Genomic DNA, 19,276 nt, shown 5'->3' on the forward strand with positions numbered 1-19,276 from the left:
CTGATGAATGGCCCTATTTATAAGGCACTGTCAAAGTTAGGAATAAAAAATCGATATTTTAATTTTAACATCTTAAATTTGAAAGGTATCATGATAATTCATAATTCGCTAATATTCTAATTATAATGATAAATTATTTTTATGCAAGGCCTAAATATAGTAAAATAAAGTTGATAAAAAACTGATGTTTCTGTTATTTTTACTAAATTTATAAGCCTTTATTTTTCTGGATCGCGAACCCTGAACCCAAACCCGAGGGTTCACATCACAGCCCTGATTATTGTAACCAACCATATTATTTTAATTTGTTCTTATTATACTTTACTATATTAGATAAATAAAATAGTTATTAATTTAAAGAATTAAAATAATTTTAGTCAATCAAACATGTATTAAAAATTAAAAACATTTCGCCAAAAATGAACATAAATTTAGTTTTTCTAGTGTTATAAAAATAATTCTTTATTTTAAAATAAAAAAAATAATTTTAAAAGTATTTATTAGGTATTAAATGATTTCATATTAACTAAAAAATGAACCGTAAAATGCTGAACTCATTTAAACAATTCAGGCCAGGCTTTTTTATAAATCTAGGCCGGGCCAAGCAATCGTTGAGCTCAGATTTACATAAAAAAATTCTATGAAATATATATTATAATTTATTCTATTTACTATTTTATGTAAAATATTCTTAAGGCTGTGTCCTAAATATATTGAAAAATATAACCTCAAAATTTATAAATTTTCGCAAATTAATAAAATTATGAAACATGCCTGAAATCTTTAATTATTTTTTAAACTTTTGTAAAATTTAAAATAGAAAAACGAAAAAAAAAGAAAGAAAAAAAGGAGAATAAAATACGAAAAATAACAATGCCACCAAATACTTTAATAATACTTACTAGTTTTTTTTAATATAAATCACACAAATTTATAAATTTTAAGCCTTTTATTAAAATTTATTTATATCTAGACATGTGCGCCGACAGCATTATCGGCGACGGCGTTTCTTTTTTTGAAACGATCGGCAGGCGGCGTCAAATATTTTTATTACTTAATTTTTTATTAAAATTATAAATTCATTGGAAACACTTTTAAAACAAAATTTATGCTTTATGTTTATGTTTATAACTAATTTAATGATTTTATTAAGTTATAATTATCATGTATAAATATTATTTTATTTAGATTTATAGGACATAATAATGATCTTTTAGATTTCAGAGTGAGCCCAGCTATGGAAAATACACGCTCGCTGGGTGTGCTCGTAGCTTGAACGCACAGGACCTTTCAAGCTAATATTGAAAGTTTAGGAAGATCCAATACTCTTATCTTACAAAAATCTAAGATATCTTTTATCTCTAAATTATAAGGCGAAAATAATGCATAACACTCTTTTTCTAGACTAGTAGTCTTGTTGTTCCAGATTATTGTTATGAATAGATGTTTCGTAGCCAATGACTTAACAAAATCGAATTGAAGCAACTTCCATAGTTTTACATTCGGTTAATTCGTCCGTGTAAGGCAACAGAGAGGTAGCGTGTTGAAATAAAAATTGCAAAGGAGTAATATTATATTCATTTATTATGTTTATAGATTGAAAATGTGAATCCAAAAGTGCTCCTAACACCTAAGTAAAAAAATAAAACAAAGAGAAATAATATTTTAAAAAAAAACTAATTTATGTATTTTAAAATACTACCTGAAGATCGGTTATTGGAAATCTATGATCAAATTTAGTAAGCATATTTCGTTTAAGGGATGCTATGAGAGGACTATCGCAATCTTTTACAATTAAATGATTTTTAATTTCACTACGAAATAAATAATAAGAATAAATTTATACTAACTCATTTTTGGAAGGATAAAAATTCAACAGTTTCCAAGGTTTTAAGAAAATTTAAAAGTTCATGAACCAAGTCCCATTCGGAGTTAAATAAATTAAGATCCGGTTTCTCCATTCTATTTAATAGAATATTTATAATATTCACTTTCCAGCATTATTAAAATACTATGCAATTTTAAGGTTTTATGTTTTTTCTGATATGATTTTTGATTTGCACTATCATCATCAAACCCAAAACGATCTTCATAAATAAGGATCATTATCATCCAAATCTATAATATCCGATGTAAATGATATCGATTCAAAACATTTCCTATTTTTGATATCGTTTATATTTTCAAAATCCGCTGTTTTGAATCTTAAGGCAACTATAATTTCTCTCACTTTTTAATGAGATTTTCTATTTTATTAACTTTTTTATTCCATAGACTGTCACTAGATTATGTAATCCATGTCCCAAACACAAATGATGGTCATATTCTCCTAGACCAACACTTTTCTTTACATTGGGACTTGCATCAGTAACCATTTGAATTTTCTTGCTCCCTAAACCAAATTCATTTTCAACTTTTTCAGCGGTATGCTTTTGAGTGACATGATGTGTCGCCAATGTATAAAATACTATTATCTATTTCGTGAAATGTAAAGGTAATATAATTTCGCCGTCTATATTTGTCAGTCTATATATCAAAAGTTATAGCACAAAATTTTGGACCTATATAATTTGTTGATATATGTATGCTTTCATTAATACACATCATCTAATCCACTAAGGCTAAGTGTTGTTCTATCTGGTAAATCTTTTGTATCTGAAATAATGCCATATTCCCCATAAAAATAAAAACATGATGCCTTAAAAAAATTCTAAATGTGAGATGAGATCAGTTTTATTTAAATATTCTATAAAATAATTTGATATTTTAACGGTTAAAATAAAAATTAAGATTGACCTACAAAAATTATATTTACAAATAACCTTTAGAAAATCTTGTACTATTATTTATAGAAGAGGCATTCAATCCTTGCAATACATGAGAACATAATTCCTTACCTTTTATCTTTTATAGGGTCAGTTGTATCTTTTACAATGGGTTTGAAAAATAATTTTAAATTTTGTTCAGATATTTCTTCTTTACATGATAAGTCATGTTTGTCAAGTAAATGTTTTATGTTTGGTGTGCTGATATTTTTTGAAAAAATTTGATTAAATAACTAATTAAAAATTCACAAATATTTTAAAAATAATCAAAAATTTACTCTGAAAATGAATAATTATTTTCACCCATTATCAATTGCTATTTACAAGCATATATTACAAGACTTTATCTGCAGCAACACTGGTTCTCTTATTATTTGTGCCAGTTTTAAATATTAAGGATCCAAAATGTTTCCATGCAAAAGAAGGTTTTGCTTGCAAGGATACACTGTATTTTGTTACAGGGTATTGCATTGCTGCATCTATAATTGTTTTAGTCCTGCTATGTTTATATATATACAATGGGAATAAAATAAAAATCATTAATTAAAATATCCTTTTATGATAAAAAATAAATTTTATATAAGTTGTAGATTGCATTAAAGAAATATTGTATTACTCCTTATATAATAATTGATAGTCTTATACAGTGTTGTAGCGCGCTACTTTTTTCAGTAGCGGTAGCTTTAGCTGGCTACTTTTTTTAGAAAATAGCGATAGCCGTAGCTCGCTACTAATTTAGAAAGTAGCGAAGTAGCGCGCTATTTCGCTACTTTCAATTTTACATAATATACATCTAAAAAATATTTTTTATTAAATCTAAAATTATAATCCTTTTATTTAATTTAATTTTGAAATTTATATTTAAAAATATACATTATAAATGTAGTTAGCATTATAAATCTAGTTATTAAAAATGTGTGAGATTGTTGAAGATAGCGAAATTTCTTTGGAAAATGAGAAAAATATAGATTATCCTTTCTATAATATTAATATATAGTATTAATATAAAATTCGAAATTATAAAATCTTTATTTACCATAATTTAATGCTATTTTAATATTTTATTATAAATGAATTTAAATTTCAGATAAATTTAAATTTTGAAAATTAAAAAGGTATTCTTCTTTTTTTACTAATACAATCGCTTTATATAAATTAGATTTCCAGATTTGTATGATGATGATAATGTAATAGCTGCTATCGTTCATCCTAGTTTGAAGTTAAATTGGCCATAAAATAATTTAACTGAATCTAAAGGGCAACTTGATAGGCTGATGGTAACGTTAAAAAATGCCATGCCTAACTACGATACTAAAATACTGTAGGGTCATTCCACGTCAAATCGACCAAAAAAACGCGATTTTCTGACGACCATCTTTAAAATAAACGAAACTTGGCATGATAGTTATTTATTTTGTATATTTTTGTAAATTCTAAATTTTTGAGTGCTAGCTCAACCAAATCCAAAGATATACGCCTTCAAAGTAGAGAATCGCATAATGCGTGATTTCTTAAATCTTGTTTTTCTTAAAAAATACTTAAGATAAAATTACAAATAATATATCATTTTATAGCCCTTAAAATTTTACATTGGAAAATATTAAAAAAAAATTAAAAAATTTTAAGTGTTTTTGTATTTCCGGTAAAAATAAAAAATTAACATTCCTGGGAAGGGATATTTTTTTGGTGTTGATACTCTCTAAAAATGTTTATTACCTTTATATTAAACTATTTAATGAAAAATCACGATAGCCATTTTTGTTTTTTTAATTTTATTAAAATTTTTATTATTTTTATAAATAAAAAAGGATAATATAGATGGCGTTATATTAATTTTAACAATAATATATTTAATTTAATAAAAATATGTTTTATATCGGTATTAAAATTAAAAAAAATCGATTAAATATAACCAGTATGATGTCTTGGGGCAATAAGGAAGCGGCCCATACGGATATGGTTATTAGGACGCTATATTTTAAAATAAACATATAAAATTTCATATACAAACAATTATAAAATAAAATACCTCTTGTTATTATCTTATCCCATTTTGCACTTATTAATAGAATTTCCTGAAGCGATAATTTATAGGTACGTCCTGTCACTGTTAAAGATCTACTATCGTTATTATTTGATTCATGGGCAACCATATTTTTTCCTCAATTGTGGGATAAAAGAAGGATGGTGATGGTCCATGGGGATGTAAAAAGGAAATATATATCTCCTCAGTATTTTCATTCTTTTTCAGTACTGTGGCTAACCACCAAAAATCGTCATAAACACATGTTACGAATCCTTTAATATCAGCAAAACACAAATTATCGGCAAAAGACAAATCGGCATTTGAGATATTATTAATTTGAAAGTCCTTTGCATATGAATATATTTTTGATTTAAGTTTACTTAAACTCAAAGGAAAAACAGCATGTATTTCCCGAGTTCCTGGAATGGGACGAGCTAAATTGAATTTTTCTCGTAGTTTAATCTCTTCTAAATTGTATTGTTCGTTGGTTATATACGTAAAATTTACTGATGGCATATTTTGTTTTGCAAACTGATATAAATCAACTGGTGTTAAAATGTGTCCAGAACTGGTGCGCTGAAGGCTTGAACGTGCTGCTAATCTTTTTAATGTTTCAGGCCGTGACATGGACCTTTTCCATGAGATGTAGCTGAAAAATGTCATTCAGCTGCTACACCAAAATCTGATTCATGATAACACAGATTTAAGAAATTTTTGCTGTTTTTATATTAAGCAGCCGATCCATCAGAGCAGTAATAGATTTTACATGGCTTTTTGTTAAAAAGATTGGTCAAAAATTTTATCATTTCAGTCTGGTATAAATGTACTGCAATAACATCATGTTGAAGTGACTCTGATATTACCACATAATTAAGGTTTTCTATATTGTTATTATTATTATAATATGCTATCATAGGATGGATAGTGGCCTGATTATTATTCCAGTGAAATCCTTGAACAGCGTCTTGGATTACAAAGGCATAATTTTCAGAGAAATCACAAATTATCATAAATTCATTTTGTTGTAAAAAATGTTTAAGTTTTGAAATATATGATGACTGATTGGTAGCGATAAAGGAATGACGTAACATAGGTGGAATTTTTTCTAAAAATAAAATTAAAAATTCTTGAGAAGATTTTGTTATTGTTTCCAGATTAGTTCTATCAACAGACACCCACTGTTTAAAGGATATATGATCTATGTCATTTTGGGCAAATACAACATCTAATTGTTTTCTAATTGAGAATGTGCCTGGACAATAGTTACAATCTCCTAAATAACAAATAGGGAGTGCTGGATTGCATATTGTTTGAGCTAAAATATTTTTATAGTTATGTAATGGATATTCTGGCATAGCTAATAGTTTTGCCAAATTAGCATCTTCACAAACACACACACTGTGTGTTCCACTGGCTCCAGCCAGAATACAATTTTTTGGCCATAAATCTGCAAATTTAGAAAATCCAACTTTAATTATCGGGTACCTCTCTTTAAATCGTTCATATAATTCTTTTAAATTGTATAAAATTAATCTTTTTTGAGACTGCTCTCTTTTTCCCTTGATCATTATGTATTTATAGTCTTTTTTCCCGGGCATCGCGCGACTGACTTCATCAGAAGAGTAAAATTTTTCTATAATATTCACGGTTTCTTGATCAATTGTTCGCCCAGGTTTTATATTGGGAGATGACATAAATCCTTTTAATTCTATTAGTTTTTTTGATTTTCTTACCAAGTAATTCGTGGCTTTGAACTCCATCTCAATTTTTTAGAGGTCCAAGAAGGGGGAAGTTGATATTTTTTTTCCTTAGAAATAATTGGATAATGATGTTTTAAATTTTGAAGAAGTTCGTCATTTTTATTATTTTGTATATCAAACTCAGGAAGGCTGCTTCTTAATATGTTTTGACTTATTGCTTTTGTTATTTTTTTAAGTTTTTCTTGCGGATATTTCTTTTCTTTTTTATTGGGGATTGGCCTATTTCTTCTAGCGATACATTTATTATATCCAAAGTTGAACTGGATGGGGCTAGTTCGGGCTCTTCATTTTCAGATATATCCTCAATGGATTCCATATTTATCAAATATAAGCGACATGAGTGACATAATGATTGGCCTATTGTTAATAAACCTTTGGATTTTTTAATCATCTTTGGTGTAACCTAATTTTATATATAATAAAAATAATCACGATATCCAATAATAAAAAAGATATTATATTAGTAAAAATCCAGAATCTAAAATTAAAAAGGTTTTAATCCATAATATAAATAAACTTACCTTTTGTAGATTTTTTGAAATAGACTTATGGCCTTCTCTAATGAATGGATTACTACACAATGATTTCATTATTACAATTTTTTAAATTAAAAAAAAAAATTTTTTTTAATCCTTATGTACTTTTCAATCATGATTGATAATTAAATTTCCTATTTATCGATATAAAAATTTAATAGAAAGAAAGGAATGAAAAATAAAATGATAAATCTTTAATTTCAAATAATAACGATAGTAGATCCAGAAGTGTGAAATATATACAAATTACGGCCTCAAGAATTTCTATTTAAGCGCAAAATGGATTGCGATAAATAGATATATTTTTATTAATAGCTTGAATATAATTTTAAAGTATCTTTATATGGGCCGCTTCCTCATTTATTGCCCCAGGACATCATACTGGTTATACTTAATCGATTTCTTTTGATTTTAATACCGATATAAAATATATTATTATTAAATATAATATATTATTAATAAATTTAGTATAACGCCATCTATATTATCCTTTTTTATTTACAAAAATAATAAAAATTTTAATAAAATTAAAAAAACAAAAACGCTATCGAGATTTTTCATTAAATAGTTTAATATAAAGGTAATAAACATTTTTAGAGAGTATCAACACCAAAAAAAATCCCTTCCCAGAATGTTAATTTTTATTTTTACCGGAAATACAAAAACACTTAAAATTTTTTAACTTTTTTATAATATTTTCCAATGTAAAATTTTAAGGGCTATAAAGTGATATATTATTTATAATTCTATCTTAAGTATTTTTTAAGAAAAACAAGATATAAGAAATCACGCATTATGCGATTCTCTACTTTGAAGGCGTATATCTTTGGATCTGGTTGAGCTGGAGCTCTAAAATTTGGATTTTATTAACATTTACAACATAAATAACTAACATGCCAAGTTTCATTCATTTTTGAGATGGTCGGCCGAATCACTGGTCGATTTGTCAGTAGCAAGATCGAAACCGCGGCCTTCCATAGATGATTTTTTTTGAAATAAATAATATTATTGAATCTCTAGATGCTTTTTTAAAATCTAAAAATACTCATTTAAATATTTTTATGTTTTTTTCATATAAAAAGTGTTTATTAAATTTAATACTGTGTTGCGCTCAAGTGCTAGTGCTGAACGATTATTTAGTATGGCAAAGCTTATACTTTCTGATCATCGCTCTAGATTTGGGGATGACAGTACCGAAATGTTATTATTATTAAGGTGCAATAATAAATAAATTATATATATATATATATATATGTAACAAATTTCAAGTTTTTATACCAATATTTTATTTGTGGAAATAAAGTTACGTAAAAAATATTTTAAAAAAAAATCAAAATAGCGTAAAAAGTAGCTAATAGCGCGGTACTTTTAAAAGTAGCGTTTAACAACACTGGTCTTATACAAAATATTTGAAACATCAAAAATTAAAAGAATAAAATATAAAATAATATTTAAATACCATTTCTGTAAATTACTATTCTAATCTTATCTTATCTACCACGTTGGTCACAGACTTGCCCAAAGTGAGTGAACGTTATTATATTGATTGTTACAAATCAAATGTTTTTATAGCAAACAAAATTTATTAATTTTAAAAAATAAAATAGCATTTTTTAATAATTCAAAAATATTTAATATTATTTTTCTTCTAATTACAATTCATAAATAATATAAAAAATAAATATTAATTTAATAATAAAAAATATGTATCACACCGCCATGTCGCCCATTTTTACATCGGCGTCGTCAAAAATCATCGGGGACGTCGTATTTAACCGGCGGCGCATATGTCTATTTATATCTAATATTTTAAAAAAATATTTGGAAATGATGAAAAATGATTTAGAACACTATTATATTTTAGCATTAAAAATAGCTTATGTTATTTTTTCTTCAAAATTAAATAAATTTAATTATTTATATTTTTGATATTTAGGACACAGCCTAAAGTAACAACTTTTAATGTGGGATATTTTGGCCTGAACATATATAAAGAAGTTCAGGAGCTAAACATGAAGGTAAGCGGCATATACATTTCCAAGTCCATGGTGATTTGGGAAATTTTAAGACCAAAGTATCCTTTGTAATTTTTTAAAAATTTAAGATAATATAGTCAAAATTTTTAATTTCTATGAGATTACACTCCAAATAAAAATTACCTACCAAAAAATAAAGTTTGTAAAGCCTCTCAAACATTTTTTTTTGAGTTGGCCATTTTATGGCTTAAACTTGGCCGAAGTTTTAGATGTAAAGGCTTTTGTAAATTTAAATATCTCATTGTCATTCTTTTCCAATCAATAATTAGGGGTGATTTGGAGATAACCTGAGTTAAGTCTGAAAACTGCATGAATTGAATCCGGCAAAATTGCAAAATTCAATTTTTGTTTTTACTTTTTATATTTTATAAAAAAATGCCATAAAAATGAATAAGTCTATTCATATTATGAATACATAAAATATATTTTTGTACAATTACAAATATAAGCAGTAGTTGATTTGTCTACTTCTAACAAATCTTAACTTACTAGAATTTAAGAGAATGAATATTTTAGAATAGAAAAACGTTTTGTAATACATTTTATAAGAAAAGATAGTAAAGAAGTATTCCGAATATATTTTTAAATCCAAAAGCTTAAAATTAAAAAGGCAGTAAATTAATCTTTTAAGCAGTATTAATAAATTTTTGGTCAGTTAATTACACAAAAGGGCGGTATTTTTATTATCAAAGAAATAAATAATTTTGGCAACATGAAAATGTTATATTTCAAAGTTGTTTAGTATTTAAATAAATATCTCTTTTTATTATAAATTATCATGTATAAAATTAACATATAAAATATTAAAAAATTACCAAATTTACAAATAAAATATCAAAAATGTGATTCATTAAGGAATTGCAGTTTAAATAATTTAAGAATGCCATATGATTACACATAAATAATTTAAATAAAATAGGGCAATTGCAGATTCCTATTCCCTAATCTTAATTCTTATAAAGTACCTTTAATTACCCTATTTCTTGTTTCTAATACTATAATGCTGGTGTTTAAACCCTTTATATAATGTATTTTTATCTAGCCATTTAGTTTTAAAATATTTAACAGTCAGGAACAACTGTTGCTCAGTCTTCAATAAATATTTCAGAGGCTTTATTAAAAAATGAATTGGTTTTGAGATAATTACAGATATTTTATTAGTCAGCAAAAACAAATAATAATTCTATTTCTGCAGTTTTTTTTAACATGGTTTTCCATCCTTACAAAAATACCAGGTTTATAGTAACTAGATAAATCTGAACAGCACATTTCAAAGTTAATGTTCAAAAAAATTAAAACTTAGAAAGTAAATAAAAAAACTAAAAAATTAACTGACCAAAGATTTTAAATACCTACCAAATATTTTTTTATATTGCTCATTAAATTTAAATAATGTTCATTTTGATTAATTTTACGAGCCATTTCTTATTAAAAAACTGTCTCAATAAATTTTTGTTTTTTAAATAAAATAGATTAGTTTTTAGAAAAAATTTTCAATATCAGATTGGTGAAAAAAAATTGACCTAGTTGTCTGATAAATCTAGGGTTACCAGATTTTCCTTAGTGTAAAAGAGGAATTATTTTTATTGCATTTATATAATATATCAATAATATTAAATAATTAACAATTATTTTTTACTCTATATATTTTTTATTCTTTTTTAAATTGTGCTGTTGCTTGTAAAATAATTTAGCACATTCAGATATCCTCCATAATATATTTGGCCTTTCTATAAAAATTTATAGAAATCTTGGCAAAACAAGTTAAAATTATAAATGCATATACTTGCTTTATAGATTTCATTTCACATATAATCTATTCCTCTCATTTGTCTAATAAATTGATTAGAGAAATGATTCTTTCAACATTTTCAATATGAGTTGATATACAAAAAATTATGTATACTATAATTAGCAGTTCACTATGATGTTCAAGGATTGGGAATATTTGACCCATTCATCATGAGGAAGAAGTTTTGCATATTCAATCCATCTTATTTTATTAGTAATAAACGATTTAAGGGCAATTAGTCTAACAACTTTGACTTATATAAGGAAAAATTTTTATTTTTCAAAAAATCTAGACTTTAAATCTGACTATTGAGAACATTTTTAATTATCATCCATTGAATACATTTTAAATCTTCTAGGGGTTTTGATTAAAAGTCAAAATATTAAATGCAACACCTATATATTTCAATAACTCAACTTAATCATTTTCTTTCTCAGGTGATTTAATTTTTTCATCAAACACATGCATCAGGGTATGTGCAAACCTGAGGTATGTTTTATTTAAATCATCTTCAAAAAAGATTGTGATAATTGGTGGATTGATAATTTAACTCATACATTTCAAAAAATCGACACAGGGAAATAATGAAAGCCATCATATCTTTGAGTGCTATAACTAATAACAAAACGAGAATAGATTTTAAAAAATTTAAATGAAAAACAATGATGGAAAAAAAATATAGACAAACAATGATGACGTAATTGCAAAAATACTTCTCACGTAATAAAAATAATAATTTATTTTTTATTTTTATAAAAGAAAACAGCTTAAAAAAAATTGGATGCCTGACATCTTAGAAATCTCAAAAGTGGACATGACATCTGGTAATCCTAGATATTAACCTTGAAAGTGATACCATAAATTAGCAGAGACTGCTGTGAAAAATTTAAAGAAAAAAAAATTTAACTAACAATATGTAGAAATAAACTTGATCTCCTAAAATTTAAGAAAATTTGTCATTATTATTTCCCATTTATATATTTTATAAGTTTTAGTAACATACCAGTAAAATATATTAGAGATGTACTGAATCTTCTCTCTTTGGATCTGGATGTAGGCAGTTCTTTTCTTATTAATAATTCAATATGAATATAAAAGTAATCATAAAACAAAAAGGAAGATATTTTTTTTATAAATCTGAATTTATATATTAATCCTTATATATTTTTTATTATTTTGATGAATAAATGAATAATATTGCAATTACAATATAAATTCAAAGGATATACTGCATTTACAGTTTGCAAATTTAAGCAAAGGAGGGAATGAACCAAGGACATTTGGATTATTATACATCATCTCTAAATAAATATAATATCAAATACTGTTAATAAATCATACTTATTTTTAAATGGTAATCTAATTTTAAAAAATTTTGCTACATTCTATATAAAAAAGATTGACAAAAGTTTTATAAAATATGGTGTGAAAAATTTGATTCAGTACATCTCCATTATTTTATTTTTTTAGTATTGATAGATAATTTTAATTTTTTTGATTACCATTGCATTAGATTATACTAAGGTTAGCATGTTCACTTGTCTTTTTTATATAAATTCCTAATATATAATTTGGTCAAACTTATTAATAGATATTACAAATCATAAAGAATTTGTTAATAATTAATTTGCATTTTATTTTTAAATAATCATACTTCGATGATTAATTTTATCAAATAAAAACAAATTACCTTTAATAATATCTATGCAATTTCTTTTCTTCTTATTAAAATATATTAGATAAAATCCAATACCAATCGAGGAAATTATTACACAAGTTCTTATAAATTTATATGATAAGTTCGTAGCTCTTATTATTTTTAATCTTTTTAAAAGTTGCAGCATAATAAAAACGAATAATAGGGTGTAACTAAACTGAGAATTGACAGGTAAACTGCGAATGGACAGGTATAAATTTATTTATGGCCTATCAATTATATTTAAAAATATAAATAATGTATTTGTATTATGTAAATCAAATTTATTTTCAAAATTAAAATTATCTAAATAATTATATAGAATATGGAAGAAAGAGTAGTTCATAATTTTAAAATATGTATAGAACAGATACGTTACAAAATTATAATACCCATAATAAATTTATAAAATCATATATATATTTCCGTTAGATGGCGTTCGAGACTAAAAATTTAGTTTTTAATTAAATAAAATATAAATTATAGGAGAATAATTTTTTATTTAGGATTAATTTAATTAAGGAAGAATTTAAATTAGAAGAAAAGAAAAGAAAACCTAAAACTAAAATAGGAATAAATATCAAAACAATTTCCTAGCCCAGGAAATACAAATTATAAAATTAAAAATAAATATAATTACCCCCTACTTTCGTTCTACCCCTTACCCAGGTCCGTGAAGTTGTAAGAACGATGTAAGGATCAATTAACAAAACCTATGCCATTATTTAGAGTCTTAATTGATCCTAATTGATCTTCAAACCAGACATCAGCAGAATTAAAGGTTATTGAGTTATAAGCAAAATAATGAAAGTGCGAAGATTTGCAGCTGTAAGATTGATTTGAGGATCAATTACCGAAACTATTATCATTGTATAGCCCGTTAATTGATCCTAATTGATCTTCTATCCGGAAAGCAGCGGAATAAACCGTTACTGAGTTATGAGCAAAATAAGAAAGTGTTGGCACTTTGCCAAAACCGAAAATATAAAAGATCACAATCTGAAACTTGGCAATTATTTAGGCTTTAATTTGTGCGTTAATAATATCTAAACCGGATATCGATATCACTAACCGCAACTGAGTTATGACCTGTTTTTATAGTGTGAAGTTGTAAGAATTTTTTTAAAAAGTGAGGATCAATTACCAAAATATATGCCAAAGTGTGGTGCGTTAATTGATCCTCCAGAATCTTTAAACCGCATATCAACAGAATGAACCGCTCGTGAGTTATAAGCAAAACAAAAAAGTATTGGCACTTTGCCAAAACTGCCAAAACCGAAAATAAAGAAGATCATGTTTTGAAACTTGGCAATTATGTAGTATTCAATACGTACATTAACAATCACCAAACCGGATATCGATATCACTAACCAATATTGAGTTATAACCGTTTTAAAAACGTTAAGTTGGCGGAAATATTTAAGCTGTAAGAACGATTTGAGGATCAATTACCGAAACTTATACCATTGTATAGCCCGTTAATTGATCCTAATTGATCTTCTATCCGGAAAGCAGCAGAATGAACCGTTACTGAGTTATGAGCAAATTAAGAAAGTGCTGGCACTTAGCCAAAACCGAAAATATAAAAGATCACGATCTAAAATTTGGCAATTATTTAGGCTTTAATTTGTGCGTTAATAATTTCCAAACCGGATATCGATATCACTAACCGCAACCGAGTTATGATCTGTTTTTAAAGCGTGAAGTTGTAAGAATTTTTTTAAAAAGTGAGGATCAATTACCAAAAACTATACCAAATTGTGGTGCGTTAATTGATCCTCCAGAATCTTTAAACCGCATATCAACGGAATGAACCGTTCGTGAGTTATAAGCAAAACAAAAAAGTATTGGCACTTTGCCAAAATTAAAAATTTGAGCAATCATTTTTTTAGTTGTAGCCAATATTTAGTACCTTAATTGATCCTCCGTATTCTTCAAACGGAATGTCAAAAAAATTAAAGGAAAGTGAGTTTATCAACAATAAATATTTCAAGGTCAAATTTCGACCTGACAAATTATGGATATTCATTTTTTAGTTCTCCGTTGATAACAAGAAGTTTAATAGCCGAAATTAAAATGTAAAAGTTAATAACAAAATTAATAAAAACAAATTACGGTACACTAAAACAAAATCTAGTGCAGCGACAGACATTCTATTAATTTTGCCATTATTTAATCATTGTAAATTTTTTTATGAGCTTACTAAATGTTTCAAGGTCAAATTTATTCCACTGAAATTTTATATGAACTGTCCTATTAAATTTTATCGTTTAAAAGGCCAATGATAAAGCTCGAAAGCCTATTATATTATTCTTATAAAAGTATATTCCTTTTTTATTGATAGATCTTAACTATTTTAAAAAATATTAGAAGAATGTAAGTAAACTTGAATTACAAGTAGCTATCTAGAAAAATTATGTATTATTTAATTTAGCCAAGTATATCGGCCTTTATGGCTTTTGTACTTGTCGTTATATTTTAATCTAAGTCGAAGATTTTTTATGTAATATAATAGTGAAGGAATGGTGAATAATATTATGTACGAATAGTAATATATAAATCAGAAAAAGCAACAACAGTATAATTTGTTTTAATCACGATATATATTTATAGGCGTGGGGCAGGGTTGGGCAGTATCGCGGATATTTGTATCTAAGATACAAAATGTATCTTGTATCTTTTTTAAAATTTTGGAAAGTATCTTGTATCCAGTATCTAAGATACATGTTATTTAAAAGTATTTGTATCTTAACCAACTTTGTATTCAAAAAGATACAGATACTTTAAAAAAAATTTATATTGGTTAATTTAAATAGTATTTAAATTTAAAAAGATATTGTTTAAGATTTAAATGAAAAATTTAATCAAAATTTAGATATTTTAAGATAATTTTTGATATATGACGTTGGCCTTCATATAGCAATTTGCTAACAATTAGAACTACCATATTTGAATCGTTTTATGTCTATTTTAAAATTATGGAAGAAGAAAATAGAATAATATGTTTATCTTCGTCTTCAGATGATTCTTCAACCGAAAATTATTACAATAAATTTAAACTAAGCATACTTAATGGCAAATTTTTTGAAGTACTTCAAGATGATCATAATAAAGAAATTCATCGTGACTTTGGTATTGACGAAAAAGTTATAGCAACTGTTACAGATAACGGCTCTAACTTTAAGAAAGCTTTCAAGGAGTTTGGATATTCTATGGAAGCTGTAGAGAATGACCTTGACAACAATGATGATGAATGTATAGAATTCGAAATCATTGAAAGTATTATTTAATACTTCTTTAAAATTTATTATATATTGTAAATTTAGTAAAATTTTTATTCAAATAAAATTATTATTTGTTTATTTAAGGGTCTAAAGAAGCCTCAATAACATTGCCTCAACACATTCGTTGTTTGTGCCATACGATAAGTCTAATTGCCACAACAGATGTCGAGAGAGTTATTATACTAACATTTCTAAAATTCATCATCCTGCAATAGCTAAATGTACTAAGCTATGGAATGCAAATAATAGGCCTAAAACTGCAGAACTTATCAAAGCAGTTTTAGGAAAACAATAAGTTACGCCTTGTTGCACTAGATGGAATAGTTTGTATGATAGTCTTCATAGTTTATTAAAATTTAAAAGCGAACTTCCTAAATTATGTCAAAAATTAGAATTTCCTAAATTAAGAGATATTGAAATTCAATATTTAGAAGAATATTGCAATATAATGGCCCCATTGGCTATAGCGATTGACAAAATACAGAGTGAAATCAACTGCTATTATGGAGAATCAGCTCCAATTTTAAATGTCGTTAAAAAAAATTACAAATTTAATTCAAACCAATCTACAATTTTGCAAACCATTAGCTGTTGCCATAGAAAGTTATTTAAATAAAAGATTTAAAAATATATATGATTTTGATAACAATTTTAAAAGTGCATTTTTTGGCAACTATTTCTCATCCCTATTTTAAAAATCGTTACTTTGATGGTGATAAAGAAAAAAAATACCTTCAGGATTTGTTATTACATGAAGTTTTAATTGTTTTTAAAAATAATATTGAAATTAATACTTCAACAAAATCTTCAATTGATGAAGATGATGATTACTACTGCCTTAAAAGTACCACATCCAATTCTAATAATTCAATAAATGATATTGAAATAGAGGTCCTAAATTATATGAAAGATGACAGGCGGAGTATAAATATGTTAAATAGTTATAAATATGAAATATTTATTAAATATAACACAATATTACTCTCCTCAGCCCCCGTTCAAAGATTATTTAGCTTTGCTAATATGGTTAATAGACCAAATCGTCAAAGATTGAACGAAAAATTAATAATATTAAAAAATAATGCTGATTTATGATGTTGATTTATTATTATTTACTAATTATATAATTATTAAATGGAATATCGCATTATCTTTTATAATAAATTTGTTATTTTCTACAATTTATTTAAATTTTTTTTTATAAATTTATATTATAGATAAGAAAATAAAGCTTTTATCTTATATCTTATTGGAATTTTTCAAAAGTATCTAGTATCTTGTATCTTAAATACAAAATTTTATAAAGTATCTGTATCTGTATCCGAATACAATTTTCTGAAAATTTGCCCAACCCTGGCGTGGGGGCGTTGTGTTCTAATTAATTACTGTTGTTGTGTTTAATATCATTTTTTTCTAATATTAATAAATATGCTAGAAATTATTTTTTTATTAATTATAATGTTTAATTAATTTTAAATATTAACCAGATGTGTTAATAAATCAATCTTTTTCATTAACTAAAATTCTTTTAAAAATTATAAATAAATATTCCATCCTAATTAAATTTAGTAAGATTTTTAAATTTTATTTTTTAAATTATATGGGTACATTTAGTACAGGGGAACGTTAGGACACTCTGATTATAATTTGAGCTATTATTTATAAGACTGGAAATTTGAGCTTAACATAGATAATTACGTCATACATGATTAGCTAAAAAAAATTTGAAAAATATTTAGTATTTTAATTTTTACAGAAGAAGTTTTGGCATACCAAAATTAATATAAAATATTTGCCTTTATCGTTTCAAAAATAATAATAAATAGATTTTAGGAAAGTTTAAACCTATTTCCCAATCTGGCAAAAACTTTTGGAATCAAGGTTGATATTTATAAAGTTAGTGGGCTCGGTCATAGTTGGTCATAGTATAGTTGGGATACGCCATTTTAGCTCATTTTATAATTTTATTATTAATTTAGTATTTTGAATAATGAATAATTAAATACTTATCTTTCACTATGTTTATGATTAAAAAAATTTTTTTTTGCCCCAACCATGACAGACTCTGTGTACGTTGGGACACACATATGTGATAGTTGGGACACTCGTGAAATAGAGGTCTAAATAAATTTAAAAATTTAAAATCAATAATCCAGTAAGACTAGATATGACACATATGATTTTATTGATAGTGTAATTCATAATCAATAACTATATAAAAAAAATTTTAGCAAAATTTAGCAAATTTATTTTGAGAAAAAAAAAATTATAGAATTTTTATTAATATCACTATAGCATGAATCGCAGTTTGGCGATTATTTTTAGGGGGGGGGGGTAGAAATAGATTTTTTAGGGGGATTTGCTTCCATCAAATTTGCTGCCATGTAGACAGTGTTGGGGCTGATTAGCAGGAATGCAGGAGAATAATGTTAGGAGCGACGAAATGGTTAGCTTAAAAAAGTATGATTTTGAATATATATAATTTTATTTAAATTATAAAAATAAAATACTATGTATTTTTATCTCGATTTGATTATAATAATATAACGAAGCATATGTAGTTATTAGAATGTTATACAAAATAATCAGCATGGGTAAAAAGGAATATTGTTCTGGGAGACGAATTGGTAAACTTGAAAAAAGGCCAGGATCCTTGCGAGTAGATTTAGAATTTTATTTAAATAATTAAAATATCATATATATATATATGGACTTATAAATTAGCGAACCACGTATTGTTTTTTTCTGAGCAATAAAAAATAAGCAGGAATAAAAGGGAATAATGGTAAGTGCGACGATCTAGCAAGTTGTAAAAAGGTAGGATCCTTAAGAATAGATAGATAATTTTATTAAATAATAAAAATAAAGTATTATATATATATGGGGAAAGCAAGGTAAATGAAAAAATAAAGGGAAAGGAAGAAAAAAGTAAAAGATATGGAAACTGGAATGGAGAAGGGAAAGAAAATGTAAAAGAAAAGGGAAAGGAAAAGGAAAAAGGGGGGGGGATGAGAAAGCAAAGAAAAGGTAAAGGAAAGAGAAAATAGAAAGGGAATATAAGGTAAAGAGAGAGATTAAGGAAAAGTAAAAAGGGAAAGAAAAGGGTTAAAGAAGGAAAATAGGAAATGGAAAGAAAAGAGAAAACGCGAAGGGAAAGAAAAAGGGCAAGGAAAAAAAAATGTATATATCTCCAGTTATATTCATTATTTTCATTTGATATTTTGATATAAGATAGATCTGACCTTAAGCTTGATAAAATATTTAAATATTTTTATTTTTTAAGCCTAGATTAAAGATGATGAGGATAATTATAATGTGCCA

The 19,276-nt window shown here is 25.6% G+C and overlaps 1 protein-coding gene and 1 long non-coding RNA gene across 2 annotated transcripts in view; both read right to left on the reverse strand.

Annotated features, from left to right (window-relative positions):
* Nucleotides 1–4,747, reverse strand: part of LOC135931469 (uncharacterized) — a 45,678-nt gene extending 40,931 nt beyond the window's left edge. The window contains exon 1 of the mRNA XM_065468600.1: nt 4,739–4,747. The gene's annotated coding sequence lies outside the window, so the exon portion shown is untranslated. The remainder of the gene's footprint in view (nt 1–4,738) is intronic.
* Nucleotides 4,748–8,716: 3,969 nt separating this feature from the next.
* Nucleotides 8,717–12,773, reverse strand: LOC135931470 (uncharacterized). The gene is made up of 3 exons (XR_010573047.1): nt 12,666–12,773; nt 9,105–9,226; nt 8,717–8,948 (listed from the first exon to the last, which is right to left on the reverse strand). It is a non-coding gene; the product is annotated as an uncharacterized LOC135931470 (long non-coding RNA).
* Between the last annotated feature and the right edge of the window lie 6,503 nt (nt 12,774–19,276).

The sequence above is a fragment of the Gordionus sp. m RMFG-2023 genome, chromosome 1 (genome assembly GCF_954871325.1).
Source record: "Gordionus sp. m RMFG-2023 chromosome 1, tfGorSpeb1-WG-v2, whole genome shotgun sequence".
In the NCBI taxonomy this organism is placed as follows: Eukaryota; Metazoa; Nematomorpha; class Gordioida; order Chordodea; family Parachordodidae; genus Gordionus; species Gordionus sp. m RMFG-2023.